At 40.9% G+C, this 21,553-nt stretch overlaps 1 pseudogene; it reads left to right on the top strand.

Annotated features, from left to right (window-relative positions):
• Nucleotides 1-3,817: 3,817 nt before the first annotated feature.
• LOC143680292 (vesicular integral-membrane protein VIP36 pseudogene) lies at nt 3,818-4,920 on the top strand (annotated as a pseudogene).
• Nucleotides 4,921-21,553: the final 16,633 nt, after the last annotated feature.

The raw sequence follows: 21,553 nt of genomic DNA, 5'->3' as shown, positions 1-21,553 counted from the left end.
AGGTATCTTTCCTTGGATGCCTTAGTTTAGACATTTTTATAGCCTTGCCTTAATTTGGATATTTTCACAGCCTTAGAACTGTAAACTTGCAACTTAATAAATTCCCCCTATTTAAAAGCCATTCAGCTTCTGGTATATTGCATTTCTTGCAAACTAAAACACTCCCTCTTTCACCCCCTAAGAAATTTGAAATTTATGCTCTCCCTCTCTCTCTTATTCTCACTCTCTCTTTCTCATCAGTCAAGCTTGAGTTTTATAAACTTCACTGATTTCTTTAAAGGAACCAGTTTTTTTATTTTATTGATGTTTCTTTTATATTTCAGTGATATGTGCTAATATATTTATTCTTACTTTGAATTTAAGTTTCTCTACTTTTACCAGGTTTTTAAAGTGTAAGCATAGATAATTGGTTTTAGACCCTTCTTTTCTAATACAGGCATTAAAAACTTATATTAGTTTTAGCCAATCCCACAAATTTTTACTGTTGTCTTTTCACTTTCATTCAGTTCAAAATAGTTCCTAATTTATCTTATGATTTCTTATATGACCTCTAGGTAATTTAGAAGTGCGTGAGAACATGACCTGTATTGTTCCAATTATTTTAAATTTATTAAGAATTATTTTATGACTCAACATATTGTCAAGTTTGGTGGGTGTTCCATATGCATTTGAAAGAATGTGTATTTTACCATTTGTGGTGAAATGTTCTATAAATATCAGTTATGCCAATTTATCATCTTTTTGGTTATGGGTTTTCTGTCCACTTGTTCTATCAATTACCGAAAGAGGAATATTGAAATATCTAACTACAATTATGGATTTCTCTCTTTTGCTTTTATGTCTGTCAGATTTTCCTTTATTTAATTTGAAAGTCTGTGTTTAGATGTATACATAAGTTATTTTTCTTGGTTCATTGACCCTTTTATCATTATTAAATGGGCCTTTAATCTTTGGTAACATTCTTTTTTCTGAAATTGACTTTCTCTGATATTAATATAGCCATACCAGTTTAAAATGAATTACCTTTTAAAGAAAATTATAAAACTAAGAAAGAAAATTAATATTGTTAACTTACATAGTGACCATTTCTGGCAAATATCACTAGAAGTTTTCACTGATATTATTTTCTTTTTTGCCTAAAGAAATTATTTTAACTGGAAAAAAAAAACACTCAGATTTTATTCATCTGAAAAAGACATTCTTTTGCCCACATTTTTAAAAGTTATTTTTGCTAGCTATAGAATTCTAGGTTGACAGTTCTTTAATTCTTTCTTTCTTATGGTGCTTTAAAGATGTCATTCCATTTTTCTTCTGGCCTAAATATTTTCTGACAAGAAGTCTATATTTTTCTTATCTTTGTTCCTCCCTATATAACATGTACTTTTGCTATAGCTGCTTTCAAGATTTTCTCCTATTCTTTTTTTTTAATTATGATATGCATTGGCATGGTTTTATTTGTGTTTATCCTGCTTGAGGTTGCTTGAGTTTCTTAGAGTTGAACACCAAATTTGGACAATATTTTGCATTATTTGTTCAAGTGTTTGTTCTCCCCCAATCTTTCTCCTACTTATGGGACTCCTTTATATGTTTTCAGCCTACTTGATCTGGTTTCATAGGTCACTGAGTGTTCTAGTTTGCTAGCTGCCAGAATGCAGTATACCAGAAACGGAATGGCTTTTAAAGGGGGAATTTCATAAATTGCTAGTTTACAGTTCTAAGGCTGAGAAAATGTCCCAATTAAAACAAGTCTATAGAAATGTCCAATCTAAGGCATTCAGGGAAAGACACCTTGGTTCAAGAAGGCCAATGAAGTTCAAGGTCTCTCTCTCAAGTGAGAAGGCACATGGGAAACACAGTCGTGGTTTCTCTCTCATCTGGAAGGGCACATGGTGAACACAGCATCATCTTCTAGCTTTCCCTCCTGGGTTCCTGTTTCATGAAGCTCCCCAGAAGGCGTTTTCCTTCTTCATCTCCAAAGGTCATTGGCTTGTGGGCTCCCTGCTTCTTGTGGCTATGTCATTTTTCTCTGCTCTCTCTGGATCTCCTTCATTCTCCAAAATGTTTCCTCTTTTACAGGACTCCAGAAACTTCTCAAGACCCACCCAAATGGGTGGAGACATGTCATCACCTAATCCAGCTTAACAACCACTCTTGATTAATCACATCTCTGGGGAGATGTTTTGATTGCAGTTTCAAACATACAGTATTGAATAGGGATTATTCTACCTTTATGAAATGGGATTTTGATTAAAACGTGGCTTTTCTAGGTGCATACCTCCTTTCAAACCAGCACACTGAGGCTCTGTTTTATCAGTCTTTTTTTCTCTTTGTTCTTCATTTTGCATAGTTTCTGTTGGTACATCTTGAAGTTTTGGATCTTTTCTTCTCTAACATTTTATCTGTTAATTCCATCCAATGAATTATTCATTTCAGCCACTGTATATTTCATGCCTAGCAATTTGAGGTTCTTTTTTATATCTTTTGTACCTCTTTTTTTGTTTTCTATTTTAAGTATATTGAGCATATTTATAATAGCTGTTTTTAGATTTATGTCTGCTAATTTCATCACTACTCTCATTTCTGAGCATGCTTGTATTGACTAGTTTTCTCTTGGCTAGGTGTCATATTTCCTGGTTCTCACCATGTACAGAGCCTTTTTATTGGATGCCAGAAGTGAATTTTACATTGTTGACTTTGTTGTGTTGCTTGAAAGAATGTTGCACTAAATTTTGGTAGGTAGTTGTGTTGCTTATGATTCCATTTGACTATTTTGCAAGTCGCTATTAAGTTTTACTGGAAATATTTTAAAAGTAGCTTTTCTCCTAGGACTAGTTGCAACCCATCATTAAGGCATGCCCCTTAATGCACCTCTAGTAAATGTCTCGTGTATTTAGCAATTTGCATGTGTTCGTGGGAATTTTTTATCTACAGCTCCCTAATGATTGCTCTTTGCCTTGAATTTGTTGTTTTCTCAAGCTCATGGAGTTTCACCCACCACATGTATATACTGACATGTAGTCAAAGACTCAAGAAGATATAAAACCTCATCTCTTTATAGATGCCTCCTCTCCAGTACTCTGTTCTTCAAATTCTAGCTGTCTTGGTCACTTCACATTTTTATTTCTGTACCCTCTCTCTTGGCCATCTCATACCCATGGTCTCAATAATCACCTATAAACTCTTGATTCACAAATCTTTCTAGACTTGATCTCTCACCCAAGTTTAATCATTGCATATTCAACTGTCTTCTGAATGTCTCTACATGAATGCTTCAAGGAAGCCTGAAATTCAACATTTCCAACAAGAATTATCCCACACCTATTCCTCCTTCTACTTCCTCACCTCAATAAATAATATTCCCTCTCACTCAGTTGCCCAGGGTGACTTTAGTCAGCCTTCACTCCTTCCCTTAGATCTCATCAATCTTAATTTCTCCCCAATATTTCCTGGATCTGTCTTTCTTCTCCATTATCACTGCCCCATACCTAGCCTCCTAACTTGAATTCTTGCCTTCATTATTACAACAGCCTCCTGGAGGTCACATTGTCTCCAGTTTTGAGGCCCACCTCCCAATCGGTTCTCCACACTCTAAGCTCCAGAGTGATACTTACAAAAGAATAATTATCACACCACTCACTGCCTTTTAACCCCCACAAAAGCTTTCCCATTGTTTCTTAATTTCCCTACTTGTACATACTCACCAAGCAACATTTTATAAACCATTTAATATTCTGATTACTGAATACTTAGAGTACTTAGTTACAAGCAACAGACAAGCTCTAGCTATTTCGAGCAGAAACACAATTCATAAAAAGCTATGTGTAGAGCCAAGAGGAGAGGAGAGGTGGAGGAAGGCTAGACTAGGCTCTGGGGCTGGGGCTGGGGGAGCCCAGGAAGGCCTGGGCTTCCGGACCTAAGGTTCCACTTCACTCTACTTCTTTCCTGTTGCTAGGGCCGGTGACCTCGGATGTAATCGAGGGCGACAGCCAACATCTCAAGCAGGAGCATTGGCTCATCAAGCCCTATCAAGGGGCGGATTCCAGCTCCATGCCCCTCTGGACTTCCAAGGCAGCACAAGTCTCACCAGCCATATGTGCGTCTGACCTCTGATGACAAACGTAACCAAAAGGGCTCTCTCTGGAATCACCAGCCTTGCTTCCTCAAGGACTGGGAGATGCACGTCCATGTCAATGTCTCGGTACAGGGAAGAAGCAGCTGCGTGGGGATGGCAGCGCCCTCTGGTATACCCGGGACCTCCTCGTGCCACGGCCTGTACTTGGAAGCAAAGACAACTTCTAGGGCTTAGCCTTCCTGGACACGAATCCCACTGATGAGATCCCTGCGCATCTGTCCCGTCCATCTCGGTGATGGTGAACAGGGGCTCCCTGTCCTATGACCACAGCAAGGATGGATGCTGGTCGGAGCTGGCGGCTGCACAACTGGAGTCCATGACCCCTTCCTGGCCAGTGTGCTGTTCCCGGGGCCGTGTGACGGTGATGGGAGGACAAAAACCGGAGGAGAAGAAGGAGTGGAAGAATTGCATCGACATCACTGGCGTGTGGCCCCCTCCGGCTGCTACTTCGGAGCCTCAGCCGGCACAGGCGACCTGTCTGTCAATCACCACGTAATCCCCAAAAAGGCGGTCCAGCTGATGGTGGAGCCCACGCCTGATGGGGAGAAGTGGGCTGGACCAAGATCTAGCCCAGCGTCAACTTCCTCAAGTCTCCCAAAGAATGGAACTGGGAGATTACAATATTCATCATCTTGGACCCAAAAATCAAATTGGCGGTGGTATTCCGTACCCTGCCTTCAGGAAGCAGAGCACAGAAGCCATCACCAGCTCGTCTCCACGTCAGGGTTGGTGCCGGGAAAGAACGCCCCCTGGTGGCTTCTTCCTGCGGACACCCCAGAGTCAAATGAGAAGCATTTATATAAGAAAATTCCTAAACTGAGGACAGAATCCGGTTATATTTATAATCTCCTATTCTCTGCTTCAGGGATCCAGTCTCAAAGTTCTCTCAGTTCCCAAAAACACAGCCACCCTTGTATGAAACTCCAACTGAAAGTGAGCCTGCTTATTCTTCCTGGGCAGATTTTTCAAGCTCCTAAGTTGTAGGTATTTGCTTCTTTTTACAGCCTTGAGCTGTCTGATTCAGGCTTTTGATAAAGTGATTCTCTCTTAAACCTGCTTATATAAATGTAAACCTTTCCTCACTGGTCAAGTCCCTGTTCTAGGGTGGCTGACATTTTCTCAGGATGAAAGGGCTGGCTTGTCCAAGGAATGATATTGTTAGTAGTAGAGTTTGTAATCATCCTAAATACTTTGGGATCATAACGGTATACTGTGCAAGTATTCACCTGCAGCCTCTACCTGCACGGCGTGAATACCTGGTCCCACCACAGAAAGAGACCAAGGAAACCTGCATCAGAAGCCCTGGGTGAATCTCCTGGCTCTCGGCCCTCTTACCGCAGCCCCTGCTGTGCCACCAGCTCTACACAGCTTTAACTGAACAGTGCCTTGCCTTGGCCACACTGCTCTGTTCTTCCTTTCTGCCCTGGACTCCTCTGATGCTTCATTATGGGATGGTTTGGGACGCCCCTGGAAGCCCACTCAGCAACCCGGGCCTGCAAAACCTAGGAGTGAGGGGCAGCTCACTTCCCGGGGGGCAACTCTTGACCAGCCGGGCATGGATGAGGAGGTCATCTGCTCTCGTTTCTAATCTCAGGCAGACAAGATGGAAGCACATACTCTGTGGCTTCTCAGTGGACCCAGTGGAAGGAACAGGCTCCCAAACAACTCTGTGATGGCTTGGGGCTATGTATCACAGAAGAAAAAAAAACTGTTCTTAAACTTAATCCATTCCTGTGGGTGTGGACCCTTGTAAACATGACCTTTTGATGAGAAAAGGACCTAACATATTTCTCTCACATATAAAGAGAAAGCCACAAAGGGAACAGCCAGAAGCCAAAGGTCAGTAGAACCCAGATGATAAGGGAGAGGTTGGAGGCAGCTGCCGTGTGCTTTACCACATGACAGAGGAGCCCAGGACCAAGGATCCCCGTCAGCCAGCCCAGAATGCCAGAAAGAAAGGCTTGCCTTGATGATACCTTGATCTGGACTCCTCCTAGCCTCAAAACTGTGAATCAGTCAGTTCCCACTGTTTATGCCAAGCCATTGCCGGGTATTTGCTTGAGAAACAGGAAACTAAAACAACCCTCTTGTGTTGGTCTCCCTTCTTCCCTCTCTCACATCTCCAGTCTGGATCAGTCTTGGATCATTTCCCAAAATAACCTACTTGCCCACGAAAACTTGCTTCTGCTTTCAGGGCTGGGGAGGATCCATCTGTGAAATCGTCTGTCCAACCTAAACCTAATGCCTAATGACTGATCCCATCTGGGTCAGGTGCAGAATATGACCAAAAGGGAAACTGAGGAAGGTCCCTGACTACAGTTCTGGACTCCATCCTCCTTTGTTTCCCTTAAATGCTGTTGAATCTGTTATATACCCCCAGGAAAGCCTATGTTCTTTCAATCCAATCTTGTAGGGGCAGATATTGTTGGATGGGACCTTTAGATTAGGTTGTTTCTATGGAGATGTGACCCCGCCCATTCAAGGTGGATCATAATCAGCTTGCTGAATGCCTTTAAGAGAGCCAGGAGAAGCTAAGAAAAGAGAAAACACCCCCAGGAGAAGCCAGAAGGAACCACAGGAGCTAAGAGAGCTATTATGAAACCTACCCAGGAGAGAAGGGCCAGCAGACGTAGCCATGTGCCTTCTCACGTGTCAGAGAAACCTGGATGCCATCGGCCTTTCTTCAGTGATGGTATCCTCTTGTTGATGCCTGAATTTGGACATCTTTATTGAATGTCCAAATTTGTAAATTTATAATCTAATACATTCCCTTGGAAAAAGCCAAAAAAAAAAAAAAAAAAAAAGATATGTGTGGAGTGAGTGACTACATAGTGCATCACAGGAATACAGGCTCTGGCTCAACAGATTTTCAGTAAATGACCAGTTCATTACTAAAGTGCACAAAGTATCCATAAGAGAAGGGGAAGAGTTCCCTTCATGGCCAGTCCCCCAGGGAGGCCAGCTGCTTGGGTCAGTCTTAGTGAATGGTGGTTCCACAGGCCCTGCTTTGCATAGAAGGTGAGGGACTCAGTTGCGCCCTAGGGATGGGTTTTTATACACTCCAGGAAGAGGAGGTCCAGTCACTGAGCGAAATCATGTATCGAGCAAACCGTGTAGAGTTCCCACACTGATGAGCATCTGTTGATGGTTGTTTCTGGTTTTGGATTCTAGATATAAGGTCTGACTATTCCACCTCTCGGTAACTTGTTTTCATGGTTGATACCAAACACTTCCTTGGAGTGCAAATGGAATCATATTGAAACATCTTCATGCAAACAAGTAAGAGGGGGAAAGGAGGGGTGTAGCATGTCTGTGATCTCCTCAGCAATATGGGAAGCTCATAGTATCTCTAGAAGGACCACTAAAATAGACTTGGAGACTTCACGGTGTTTAAAATCATGGGAATTACACTATAGATGCAAGAAAAAAAGGTCCTCGCGCTTTCTGTCTGTCTGATTGTGACAGTCAAGATTGAAATGGGAAATACAGAAAAGTCTGAAAACATGGGGAAAGGGAAGTAATCTTTGCAACTCAGAAATAAAACTTTAAATAGCAAAAAAAAAAAAAAAAAAAAATCATAGGGAAGACCCAATTCTATGAAGTCCTCATTACCTATACATGCACCATTTACACCCCTGGTGCAGTACACAGTCATTAAAATAATCACCCTACTTGCCTCTGGAAAATATATGTAGCTATCACCACTACCTCCACTTTTGCCAAATTTAGTGTCAGGACTATATCCCTGCTTCTTTGTTTGCCTATCATCTAAGTGAGAGACCTGCATGGATGTGTCTGATTGATAGAGCCAAGATTACCAGTCTTTGCCCTAGTTATAGGAGAGGCTGAAGCTTACAGGAAAAGCCAGAATCATTCAAGAGTGACATGCTACAAAAGAGACTGATTATGCAGCAGTGGCAGAGGTCACCTTCCTGAAGTTAGGGCTTTGATATGGAAAGAGTAGGTCCTTGAAATGTGGGGTAGGGATATTTGAATTCTTGATTCCTCTGAACCCTCCAAGTTGACAGAAGCAGGCACTCTCCTTTAATAAAGGAGAGCAGCTTCCCCTTGCTGAAGACCATGCAAAGACCTCACCTAAGGCACAGTCTTGCAAGATTATCCCCCACCCGCACATCTCTCTTCATTGGCTCTACACCAGTAACTAAAATCAGGCCTCAGCATTGTCCAAGCGGGCAAAGACAGTTCCTACTCTGGGAGAAAGTAGCTTATTCACCAAAAGAGTTGCCGGAGGGGACTTCCGGAGAAGATGGCGGCTTAGTAAGGCGCACGGGTCTTAGTTCCTCCTCCAGAACAACTACTAAAGAACTAGAAACAGTACAGAACAGCTCCCGGAGCCACGACAGAAACCAGACACACAGCGTACCCCATTCCGGACCGGCTGGACCGGCTAAGAGACTCCGCTGTGGTGAGGTCCCCAAGAGGCGCGCGCTTCCCCGGGCCGAGGCGGCTGGCGGCCAGAGCCCCTCCCTCCCTCCTTCCCGGGCCAGCTGAGAGCTTTGGATCGGGTTCCCAAAGCCGCAGCGACCGGAGCCTCTCCCCCACGCGTGGCTTCCTGGGCCGGCTGGTAGCCTCGGAACAGCGGTTCCCGAAGCCGTGGCAGTTGGCGACCCTCCCCACACAGGCAACTTCCCGGAGGGAAAGGAAAGAGTCTCCAACAGTAGTAGAGACTGAGCCCAACCTAACACCAATAGTGGCATTAAGGAACAACTTCTGACTACTAAAAATATGCCCTCAGCTCAGGCAAAACTGATCAAGGCGGAAGTCGCCTATTGGGCTAACTGAAAAAGAGGAAAGGGGGCGAATAAGAGCGTTCTGTGGCTGTTTCTGCAGAGGCTTGGTTGCTTCTGGGCTCAGCACTGGGATTACATAGGTTACAACTGCCCCAAACGCAGAAACAGACTGCTTTTAGGGCTCTCTACCACCTGAACCTTCCCCGTGGGAGGGGTGAAACGCAACTCAGGTGGAATCCCTCTCTCAAGGAATTCAGATCCCAGGATTTCACAATTTGAAGCCATTAAAACCACCTACAACCTTTCCTCTGTCTCCACCACACATCCAGCAGCGAGAGTCTTCCAAAGTTAAAGGAGCCACAACATTTTTGCTAGTGGGACCCGCAGACAGACAAGCACCACGTACTGGGCAGGATAAGAAAAACAGAGCCCAGAGACTTCAAAGGAAAGTCTTTCAACCTGCTGGGTCCCACACTCAGGGAAATCTGTTAAATGCCCAGGCGCCAGCAAAAAATAACAAATCACACCAGGAAAATTGAAGATATGGCCCAGTCAAAGGAACAAACCAATAGCTCAAATGAGATACAGGAGCTGAGACAACTAATTCTGAATATACGAACAGAAATGGAAAACCTCTTCAAAAACCAAATTGATAAATTGAGGGAGGACATGAAGAAGGCATGGGATCAACAAAAAGAAGAAATGGAAAGTCTGAAAAAACAAATCACAGAACTTATGGGATTAAAAAACACAGTAGAAGAGATGAAAAAAACAATGGAAACCTACAATGGTAGATTTAAAGAGACAGAGGATAGAATTAGTGAACTGGAGGATGGAACATCTGAAATCTAAAAAGAAAGAGAAACTATAGGGAAAAGAATGGAAAAATTTGAGCAGGGGATCAGGGAACTGAATGACAATATGAAGCGCACAAATATACGTGTTGTGGGTGTCCCAGAAGGAGAAGAGAAGGGAAAAGGAGGAGAAAAACTAATGGAAGAAATTATCACTGAAAATTTCCCAACTCTTATGAAAGACCTAAAATTACAGATCCAAGAAGTGCAGCGCACCCCAAAGAGAATAGACCCTAATAGGCGTTCTCCAAGACACTTGCTAGTTAGAATGTCAGAGGTCAAAGAGAAAGAGAGGATCTTGAAAGCAGCAAGAGAAAAACAATCTGTCACATACAAGGGAAACCCAATAAGACTATGTGTAGATTTCTCAACAGAAACCATGGAAGCTAGAAGACAGTGGGATGATATATTTAAATTACTAAAAGAGAAAAACTGCCAACCAAGACTTTTATATCCAGCAAAATTGTCCTTAAAAATGAGGGAGAAATTAAAACATTTTCAGACAAAAAGTCACTGAGAGAATTTGTGACCGAGACCAGCTCTGCAAGAAATACTAAAGGGAGCACTAGAGTCAGATATGAAAAGACAGAAGAGAGAGGTATGGAGAAGAGTGTAGAAAGAAGGAAAATCAGATATGATATATATAATACAAAAGGCAAAATGGTAGAGGAAAGTATTACCCAAACAGTAATAACACTAAATGTTAATGGACTGAATTTCCCAATCAAAAGACATAGACTGGCAGAATGGATTAAAAAACAGGAGCATTCTATATGCTGTCTACAGGAAACACATCTTAGACCCAAAGATAAACATAGGTTGAAAGTGAAAGGTTGGGAAAAGATATTTCATGCAAATAACAACCAGAAAAGAGCAGGAGTAGCTATACTAATATCCAACAAATTAGACTTCAAATGTAAAACAGTTAAAAGAGACAAAGAAGGATACTATCTATTAATAAAAGGAACAATTAAACAAGAATACATAACAATCATAAATATTTATGCACCAAACCAGAATGCCCCAAAATACGTGAGGAATACACTGCAATCACTGAAAAGGGAAATAGACACTTCTACCATAATAGTTGGAGACTTCAATTCGCCACTCTCATCAATGGACAGAACATCTAGATAGAGGATCAATAAAGAAATAGAGAACTTGAATATTAAAATAAATGAGCTAGACTTAACAGGCATTTATAGGACATTACACCCCACAACACAGGATACGCCTTTTTCTCAAGTGCTCATGGATCATTCTCAAAGATAGACCATATGCTGGGTCACAAAGCAAGTCTCAACAAATTGAAAAAGATTGAAATCATACACAACACTTTCTCAGATCATAAAGGAATGAAGTTGGAAATCAATAATAGGCGAAGTGCCAGAAAATCCACAAATACATGAAGGCTCAACAACACACTCTTAAACAACGAGTGGGTCAAGGAAGAGATTACAAGAGAAATTAGTAAATATCTCGAGGCGAATGAAAATGAAAACACAACATATCAAAACTTATGGGATGCAGCAAAGGCAAGTTAAGAGGGAAATTTATTGCCCTAAATGCGTATATCAGAAAAGAAGAAAAGGCAAAAATTCAGGAATTAACTGTCCACTTGGAAGAACTGGAGAAAGAACAGCAAACTAACCCCAAAACAAGCAAAAGGAAAGAAATAACAAAGATTAGGGCAGAAATAAATGAAATTGAGAACATGAAAACAATAGAGAAAATCAATAAGACAAGAAGTTGGTTCTATGAGAAAATCAATAAGATTGATGGGCCCTTATCAAGATTGACAAAAAGAAGAAGAGAGAGGACGCAAATAGATAAGATCAGAAATGGAAGAGGAGACATAACCACTGACCTCACAGAAATAAAGGAGGTAATAACAGGATACTATGAACAACTTTACGCTAATAAATACAACAATGTAGATGAAATGGACAAGTTCCTAGAAAGGCATGAACAACCTGCTTTGACTCAAGAAGAAATAGATGACCTCAACAAACCAATCAAAAGTAAAGAAATAGAATTAGTCATTCAAAAGCTTCCTAAAAAGAAAAGTCCAGGACCAGACGGCTTCACATGTGAATTCTACCAAACATTCCAGAAGAATTAGTACCAACTCTCCTCAAACTCCTCAAAAAAATTGAAGTGGAGGGAAAGCTACCTAATTCATTCTATGAAGCCAACATCACCCTCATACCAAAACCAGGCATAGATATTACAAAAAAAGAAAACTACAGACAAATCTCTCTAATGAATATAGATGCAAAAATCCTCAACAAAATTCTAGCAAATCAAATCCAGCAACACATTAAAAGAATTATACATCATGACCAAGTAGGATTCATCCCAGGTATGCAAGGATGGTTCAACATAAGAAAATAAATTAATGTAATACACTATATCAACAAATCAAAGCAGAAAAATCACATGATCATCTCAATTGATGCAGAGAAGGCATTTGACAAGATTCAACACCCTTTCCTGTTGAAAACACTTCAAAGGATAGGAATACAAGGGAACTTCCTTAAAATGATAGAGGGAATATATGAAAAACACACAGCTAATATCATCCTCAATGAGGAAAAATTGAAAACTTTCCCCCTAAGATCAGGAAAAAGACAAGGATGTCCATTATCACCACTATTATTCAACATAGTGTTGGAGGGTCTAGCCAGAGCAATTAGACAAGAAAAAGAAATACAAAGCATCAAAATTGGAAAGGAAGAAGTAAAACTATCACTGTTTGCAGACGATATGATACTATACGTCGAAAACCCGGAAAACTCCACAGCAAAACTACTAGAGCAAATAAATGTGTACAGCAGAGTACCAGGTTACAAGATCAACATTCAAAAATCTGTATCATTTCTATACACTAGCAATGAACAAGCTGAGGGGGAAATCAAGAAATGAATTCCATTTACAATTACAACTAAAAGAATAAAATACCTAGGAATAAATTTAACTAAAGAGACAAAAAACCTATACAAAGAAAACTACAAAAAACTGTTAAAAGAAATCACAGAAGACCTAAATAGATGGAAGGGCATACCGTGTTCATGGATTGGAAGACTAAATATAGTTAAGATGTCAATCCTACCTAAATTGATTTACAGATTCAATGCAATACCAATCAAAATCCCAACAACTTATTTTTCAGAAATAGAAAAACCAATAAGCAAATTTATCTGGAAGGGCAGGGTGCCCCAAATTGCTAAAAACATCTTGAGGAAAAAAAACGAAGCTGGAGGTCTCACGCTGCCGGACTTTAAGGCATATTATGAAGCCACAGTGGTCAAAACAGCATGGTATTGGCATAAAGTTAGATATATCGACCAACGGAATCAAATAGAGTGCTCAGATATAGACCCTCTCATCTATGGACATTTGATCTTTGATAAGGCAGTCAAGCCAACTCACCTGGGACAGAACAGTCTCTTCAATAAATGGTGCCTAGAGAACTGGATATCCATATGCAAAAGAATGAAAGAGGACCCGTATATCACACCCTATACAAAAGTTAACTCAAAATGGATCAAAGATCTAAATATTAGTTCTAAGACCATAAAACAGCTAGAGGAAAATGTTGGGAGATATCTTATGAAACTTACAATTGGAGGCGGTTTTATGGACCTTAAACCTAAAGCAAGAGCACTGAAGAAGGAAATAAATAAATGGGAGCTCCTCAAAATTAAACACTTTTTTGCATCAAAGAACTTCAAGAAAGTAGAAAGACAGCCTACACAATGGGAGACAATATTTGGAAATGACATATCAGATAAAGGTCTAGTATCCAGAATTTATAAAGAGATTGTTCAACTCAACAACAAAAAGACAGCCAACTCAATTACAAAATGGGAAAGAGACTTGAACAGACACCTCTCAGAAGAGGAAATACAAATGGCCAAAAGGCACATGAAGAGATGCTCAATGTCCCTGGCCATTAGAGAAATGCAAATCAAAACCACAATGAGATATCATTTCATACCCACCAGAATGGCCATTATCAACAAAACAGAAAATAACAAGTGCTGGAGAGGATGTGGAGAAAGAGGCACACTTATCCACTGTTGGTGGGAATGTCAAATGGTGCAACCACTGTGGAAGGCAGTTTGGCGATTCCTCAAAAACTGAATATAGAATTGCCATACGACCCAGCAATACCATTGCTGGGTATCTACTCAAAGGACTTAAGGGCAAAGACACAAACGGACATTTGCACACCAATGTTTATAGCAGCATTATTTACAATTGCAAAGAGATGGAAACAGCCAAAATGTCCATCAACAGACGAGTGGCTAAACAAACTGTGGTATATACATATGATGGAATATTATGCAGCTTTAAGACAGGATAAACTTATGAAGCATGTAATAGCATGGATGGACCTAGAGAACATTATGCTGAGTGAGTCTAGCCAAAAACTAAAGGACAAATACTCTATGGTCTCACTGATGTGAACTGACATTAGCGAATAAACTTGGAATATGTCATTGGTAACAGAGACTATCAGGAGTTAGAAATAGGGTAAGATAATGGGTAATTGGAGCTGAAGGGATACAGACTGTGCAACAGGATTGGATACAAAAACTCAGAAATGGACAGCACAATACTACTTAATTGTAATGTAATTATGTTAAAACACTGAATGAAGCTGCATCTGAGCTATAGTTTTGTTTGTTTGCTTGTTTGTTTGTTTTTTATATATATTTTTTGTATTTTTTATTTTTATTTTTTCTCTATATTATCATTTTATTTCTTTTTCTGTTGTCTTGCTATTTCTTTTTCTAAATCGATGCAAATGTACTAAGAAATGATGATCATACATTTATGTGATGATATTAAGAATTACTGATTGCATATGTAGAATGGAATGATTTCTAAAAAAATTAAAAATTAAAAATTAACAAACATTGATTAAGAAAAAAAAAAAAAAAGTTGCCGGAGCTGGGTAATGTGTACCTGTGGGACTCGAAAAATGTTTGGGAGTAGATCTGGAGGAGGTTGAGAACAGGACTATTATGGAATATAACATTGGATAGTCTAGGGTTTGCTGACACAGAAGCACTCTGTCATGCTTAGAATTTAACTTTCCAGCAAGGACACCTGGAGCTGTACCTAATTTACTTCTGGTATGACTCCCTAAAACGTGAACATGACGATAACCTCTAGCAAATGAGGTAGATATGCTGTAATCACATCGAGGAACATCAAAGACAAGATTTGAAGTCTTAAAGAGCTGGGAATGTTAGACTGGATATATTACTGAAGATCACCACCTGATTATAATTTCTAGGAGGGCCCAGAGTGTATCCCCTTTAGGAAAACAATAAAGAATGCTCTAGTGAGGGGTCCACCTACATCTCTGAGTTCAGTGGTGGCTGACCTCTGTGGGTCAGGGCTGCCTTGAAACTGGGCTCCTTAAGGTCATTGTAGAAGACAAGATACCAGAATAAAAGAGGCAGGGCCAACACCTAACCATCCAATGGCAAGGTTTAAGTAATTGCTATTAATGGACAGCATAGCTCAAGCAGTGAGCCAAATGCAGAGAACTGTGGCTATGGTTATTAGACCTTTACGTTCCTAGATGAGAGATAGATAGGCAACACACTTGGGTTTACTCGATTTATATAATTTTTTTAAAAAGCTCAAGTTAATCCAGCAGATATCTGAGAGCCACTATAGTGCAAAATCAAGAGAGGGCTCTGTGCTTGCCTTATCATCTTGCAGACCCAATGGTACTAAGGATGGCCACGGCAGATAAGGCTGACCTCTGGCAAGCTTCAGTGAGAATTTCACTGCATAGACTCCCTAGAATTCTAGAGCAAGGTCATGCTTTCTCCACCGGATAACTGCTTACCATTTGAAAAGCAATGTCATATAGGAGTGGCAGCAAATGTTTCTGCAATGGAAATGGTAAACTTGGGACCAGGCCCAAGCAGGCCCAAAGGACACATATAACTTACATAAACAGGTGGCCACAGCTTACTTATTCTGTTTCTCTCTCTACACATATCTATGGTCATATAACAGGCCCATCAAAACCTGCTGACAGGGCCACAGTGGCTCATCAGGCAAGAACGCTTGCCTGCCATGCCAGAGGACACGGGTTCGATTCCCGGTGCCTGCCCATGTAAAAAAAAAGAAAAGAAAAACCTACTGACAGAGGAGGGAAGCACCTTATCCTAGTCACAGATGGGTTAGCTTAATATATTGGTGTATACCAAAAATGGACTGCTTCTCTCTACAGTATCACTAAGAAGGACTCTGGTAGGCAAAGCTGAGAGCAGAACAGATGATTATCTATCTTATATGGAAGAAGTAGCCTAGTATCAAAATGTACATGAACTCCTGGAAAAATTATTTGGCTGATATGTCAGGGACCTGGAAGGAGTACAATTAAATTATTGGAAGCATAGAGTTTTAGAGAAGAGGATTTTAAATAGACGGAAGAGAATAAGAACAAAGCATGTGGGTCTTTGTATGTTGTATCAATGCCTCCTAGAGGCCATCCAACACAGAAGCCACAGAGGAGGTGAGAAATAACCAGGTAGATGGTACTGTGTGTCTTATGGATTGTCCAGTGGATGTCCTCAGCTACCTCAGTACTTGCACCAGTGTCTCATCATCAGAGGAGTCATAGTGGCAAGGATGGAGGTTATATGTGGACCAACAGTGTGGGCGATCTCTCACCAAAGTTGGTCCAGCTACTATCTCTGCTCAGTGACCAAATTGTCAGCAGCACATTGACTCTGGGCTCTTGGTATGGAACTATCCTGCATAAAAACAACCAGCTAAAGGAAAACAAAACCAAAAAAAAAAAAAACAACAAAAACCCAGCTGCTTTGTGGCAAGTTGACTGCATTGAATTCCTTCCATCCTGAAGGAATTGATATCTTACCCCAGATGTTGGATGATCTTCTCTGTTTGAGATGCCTCTACCAGCACCACTCTCTTAGGGCATACATAATACCTGCCTGGTTTTACAATCATGGGATCCTGCATAAGATTACCTGAGACCAAGGGACCCATTTTACTAAGAAAGTATACATGACCATGGCATTTGACAGTCCTACTATGTCCTACCTATTCCGTGGAAGTCACTAGTCTGACACTATTTTGGAATGGCCTATTAGAGACTGAACTAAGACATCAGCTTGGGGGTAACTTCCTGCAGAATCAGAACACTATCTTCTATCATGCGCTATCTGCATTGAACCAATATATTAAGCTGTGTATAGCCAAAATACAAAGAGCCAGGAGCCAAGTAATGGAAGAGGAATTTGCTTTTCTCACTATCATACGCAGGAACCCATTTGTGCTTCCCATTCCTTCTACTTTAGGCTGTACTGCATAAAATGGAGAGTGGGGAACGCGAACCTTAGTGACACAAAAGGGTTCCACCAAACTTGAAGTTACATCTGGTCTCTTTGGTTGCTCATGTGGAACGGCAGGCAAAGAAAGGTGTTACTAGAGAGGAGGGAAACATCTCACCTGATTATCGTGAAAAGGTAGGATTGTTGCCATGTAAACGGGCAGGGAAGAATATATCTGGAACTCAGGGGATTCATCCAAATCACCCTCTGTGCTTTTATGCCCAATGATATCAGTGAATAAGCAATTGCAGTCATCATAACTTAACAAGGGCAAGGCAACCAAAAGTTCAGACCCCTCCAGGATGAGGTTCTTGGATGCCAGACAAATCAATTAGACCAGATGATGCTAGCCAAGGGTGAAGGTGGAAATGTCTGGTGTGGATAGTAGAGGAGAATGGAGACGAATATCAATTATGGAATAAGACCACAGCTTGTTCCACAAATTCTCCTGTACAAAATGTCTCCTGTCTCAAAATGTTAGAAATTGTGGCTACCACCTTGAAGATACAATGACAGAGTAAACTTAATATGGAGGACAAGTGGATCTAAGCAGGGTAAGGGGTGGACTATAGCAAATACTCTTAGGATATCCTTTGATCCATCCAACTTCTAATAACACCACAGCTATGGCAGATCGATCTATGGGTACTTAGACTCTTTCTACCTCACATATAAGCCACAGGTCTCTCAGTTTCTTCATTCCAGGGCTTTCTTTGAAGTTGTGGAAGCCCGTTTAGCAAGCACATCAGCACAACTTAGAAGTGTAGGAGCAGTATAGCATCCAAAGGCAATCCTCAGCAAATGGCATCAGGAGCTTGGGGCTAAATGCCCCAGCCTTCCACCCTTCACAGAGGCAATTTTGAGAGATCCCAGAAGAACCTACAGTAATGGCTGCCCTGGAATACCCTTATATTGAATTTACCTCCTTCTCTGACTCAATCTCCCTCCCTGCTCTCCACTCTGCTTCTTGAACCTAAATAAACTACCAAATAAATTCCTTCCACCCACGTCTTCATCTTAGTCTTTGCTTTTGAGGGAACCGTTACTAAATAGAAGATGTCATGCATGCATAATGAATTATTTTCAATAAGTGAAAAATCCATCTCAGTCGCTCAAATGTTGCAAAAGCTTCTATTATGTAACTGGAAGGACCTCAGTTACCTCATCTGTGAATTTGGAAGTGCAATCATAATGGCATTTGGCTGGTGTTGTTGGTTCCAGATGAGGGACTACTGGTGGATAAAGGTCATGATATCAAGCTTATTTTGTACATACCCAGAACCATGGATTTAACACATTCTTTGAGATAACAAATACTTTTCAAAGTTTGATTTTAGAGGATTTTTCAGTCTCTCTACAAAAGAAGATTTGGAGGATAAATAGCAAATATTCAACATCATAATATGGTTTAAAGAAATGGATTGCAAACTGTATGTATATTAGTCAGTGACATAAAAACAAGTAAAAGGATCTTAGACTTTAAAAATCTTTTTCTATTCCTACCACTAGGTGATTCCCTACACCTTAGAAAGTCTTTTAAAATAATCTACTGTCCCAATATTCTGACTCACTGTATTCTCCCTTCTTTCTAGCTCCTGCCATCCCTTCCCTCAGTTTATCAAATGTTCTTGCTTGCTCTTTTTAAAAAATAACATTTGCTTGTTTAGAGTAGAGGAAAATAGGAAAAATAATAACCCATAATTGCACTGCTTATATAATCTCTCTTATTAAAACAATAACAAAATAAAACATGCATATAAGAAATTCCCACCATTAAAAAATGTATTAAAATGAATGTTGGAGACCAGAACAAACATTGGACATCCCCTAGCCTAAAACTCTAAAAATTTCTAAAATGTTTATATTTCTAAAAATTCACACAATCAGCTAATGGCAAAAAAGCAAATAAAAACAGTTTTAATAGATGAAACATCATCATTCTAGATTCAACTACTTTATAGAAACTCAAAATACTTTTGTATTCCTGCAATAGTAATTTTTATGAATGAAGCAAAATAATTTATATCTATTTTAAAGTATAGCAGCACTTTCTAAGAAAGAAAAATGCTTACCCTGTGCTTATTTCTTCCAAAGTGTTAAAATATATGTTTAGCATATTTTCTATTCTTTGGTTTGAAACCTGATCCTCAAATTTATTTTAACATTTGTTCCCCCTATTATTTATTTATTTTTAAACCATATGTTTTACTCATCTGTTGATAAGGTAGATAAAAGAAGCATCAGACACAAGGTTTTCACAATCACACAGTCACATTGCTACAGCTGTATCATACAATCATCTTCAAGAAACATGGCTACTGGAATACAGCTCTACATTTTCAGGCAGTTCCCTCCAACCTCTCCATTACACCTTAACTAAAAAGGTGATATCTATATAATGCATAAGAATAACCTCCAGGATAACCTCTTGACTCTGTTTGGAATCGCTCAGCCATTGACACTTTATTTTATCTCATTTTGTTCTTCCCCCATTTGGTCAAGAAAACTTTCTCAATCCCTTGATGCTGAGTCCCAGTTCATTCTAGGTTTCTATCCCATATTTCCAGGAAGGTCCACACCCCTGGGAGTCATGTCCCACATAGAGAGGGAGAGGGCAGTGAGTTTGCTTGTTGCGTTGGCTGAGAGAGAGAGGCCACATCTGAGCAACAAAAGAGGTTCTCTGGGGGTTACTCTTAGGTCCAATTTTTTTTTATAATTTTTTATTAATTAAAAAAATTAGAATCATGATGTAAGAACTGTTTATGTAACAGTAGTTTTCGGACTTCCGGAGAAGATGGCGGCTTAGTAAGATGCACGGCTCTTAGTTCCTCCTCCAGAACAGCTACTAGGGGAGTAGAAACGATACAGAACAGCTCCCGGAGCCACGACAGAGATCAAAAAGACAGTGTACCCCATCCCGGAACGGCTGACTGGCTGAGAGAACCCGCTCCAGTGAGATCGCCGAGGGGCGCAGGCTTCCCTGGGCAGGGCGGCAAGCGGCCGGAGTCCCTCCCTTCCTCCTTCCTGGGCCAGCTGGCAGAATTGGGCAGGCGGTCCCCTCAAGCCGCGGCGGCTGGTGCCCCCACCACGCGCGGCCCCCCGAACCAACTGAGAGAATTGGATCGGAAATCCCCAGGCCGCGGAGAACAGTGACTGGGGGGGCTCCCTTCCAAACACGTGACTCCCCGGTCCGGCTGGGAACGGTGCACTCTCCCGGGCCATGGCGGCTGGCGCCTTCCCGCCATGCTTGGCGCCCCGGGCTGACTAGGAAATTCGGACGGGTGCTCTCCCGGGCTGTGGCGGCCGGCGACCCTCCCTGCGTTCAGACCCCCGGGCCGGCTGGCACTCTTCCAAGCCACCTCGGCTGGTGAACCTCCCCCACGGCGAGAGTTTTCCAAAGTTAAAGGACCCACAGCACCTTTTACTGGTGGGACCCGCAGACAAACGTGTGCCACAAGCACCACCTACTGGGCAGGATAAGAAAAACAGAAGCCAGAGATTTCACAGAAAAATCTTTCAACCTGTTGGGTCCAACACCCAGGGAAATCTAACTAAATGCCCAGACGCCAGCAGAAGATAATGGTCCATGCTCAGAAGATTGAGAATATGGCCCAGTCAAAGGAACAAACCAATAGTTCAAATGAGATACAGGAGCTGAGAAAACTAATGCTGAATATATGAACAGAAATGGAAAACCTCTTCAAAAACGAAATCGATAAATTGAGGGAGGACATGAAGAAGACATGGGCTGAACAAAAAGAAGAAATAGAAAATCTGAAAAAACAAATCACAGAACTTATGGGAGTGAAGGACAAAGAAGAAAAAATGGAAAAAACAATGGAAACCTACAATGGTAGATCTAAAGAGACAGAAGCTACAATTAGTGAACTGGAGGATGGAACATCTGAATTCCAAAAAGAAACAGAAACTATAGGGAAAAGAATGGAAAAACTTGAGCAGGGGATCAGGGAACTGAATGACAATATGAAGCGCACAAATATACGTGTTGTGGGTGTCCCAGAAGGAGAAGAGAAGGGAAAAGGAGGAGAAAAACTAATGGAAGAAATTATCACTGAAAATTTCCCGACTTTTATGAAAGACCTAAATTTACAGATCCAAGAAGTGCAGCGCACCCCAAAGAGAATAGATCCAAATAAGCGTTCTCCAAGACACTTGCTAGTTAGAATGTCAGAGGTCAAAGAGAAAGAGAGGATCTTGAAAGCAGCAAGAGAAAAACAATCCGTCACATACAAGGGAAACCCAATAAGACTATGTGTAGATTTCTCAGCAGAAACCATGGAAGCTAGAAGACAGTGGGATGATATATTTAAATTACTAAAAGAGAAAAACTGCCAACCAAGACTCCTATATCCAGCAAAATTGTCCTTCAAAAATGAAGGAGAAATTAAAACATTTATAGACAAAAAG

The sequence above is a fragment of the Tamandua tetradactyla genome, chromosome 4 (assembly GCF_023851605.1).
Source record: "Tamandua tetradactyla isolate mTamTet1 chromosome 4, mTamTet1.pri, whole genome shotgun sequence".
NCBI classification, from domain to species: domain Eukaryota; kingdom Metazoa; phylum Chordata; class Mammalia; order Pilosa; family Myrmecophagidae; genus Tamandua; species Tamandua tetradactyla.
The sequence above is the reverse complement of the archived record's forward strand: the minus strand, read 5'-3'. Positions and strand labels throughout refer to the sequence as shown.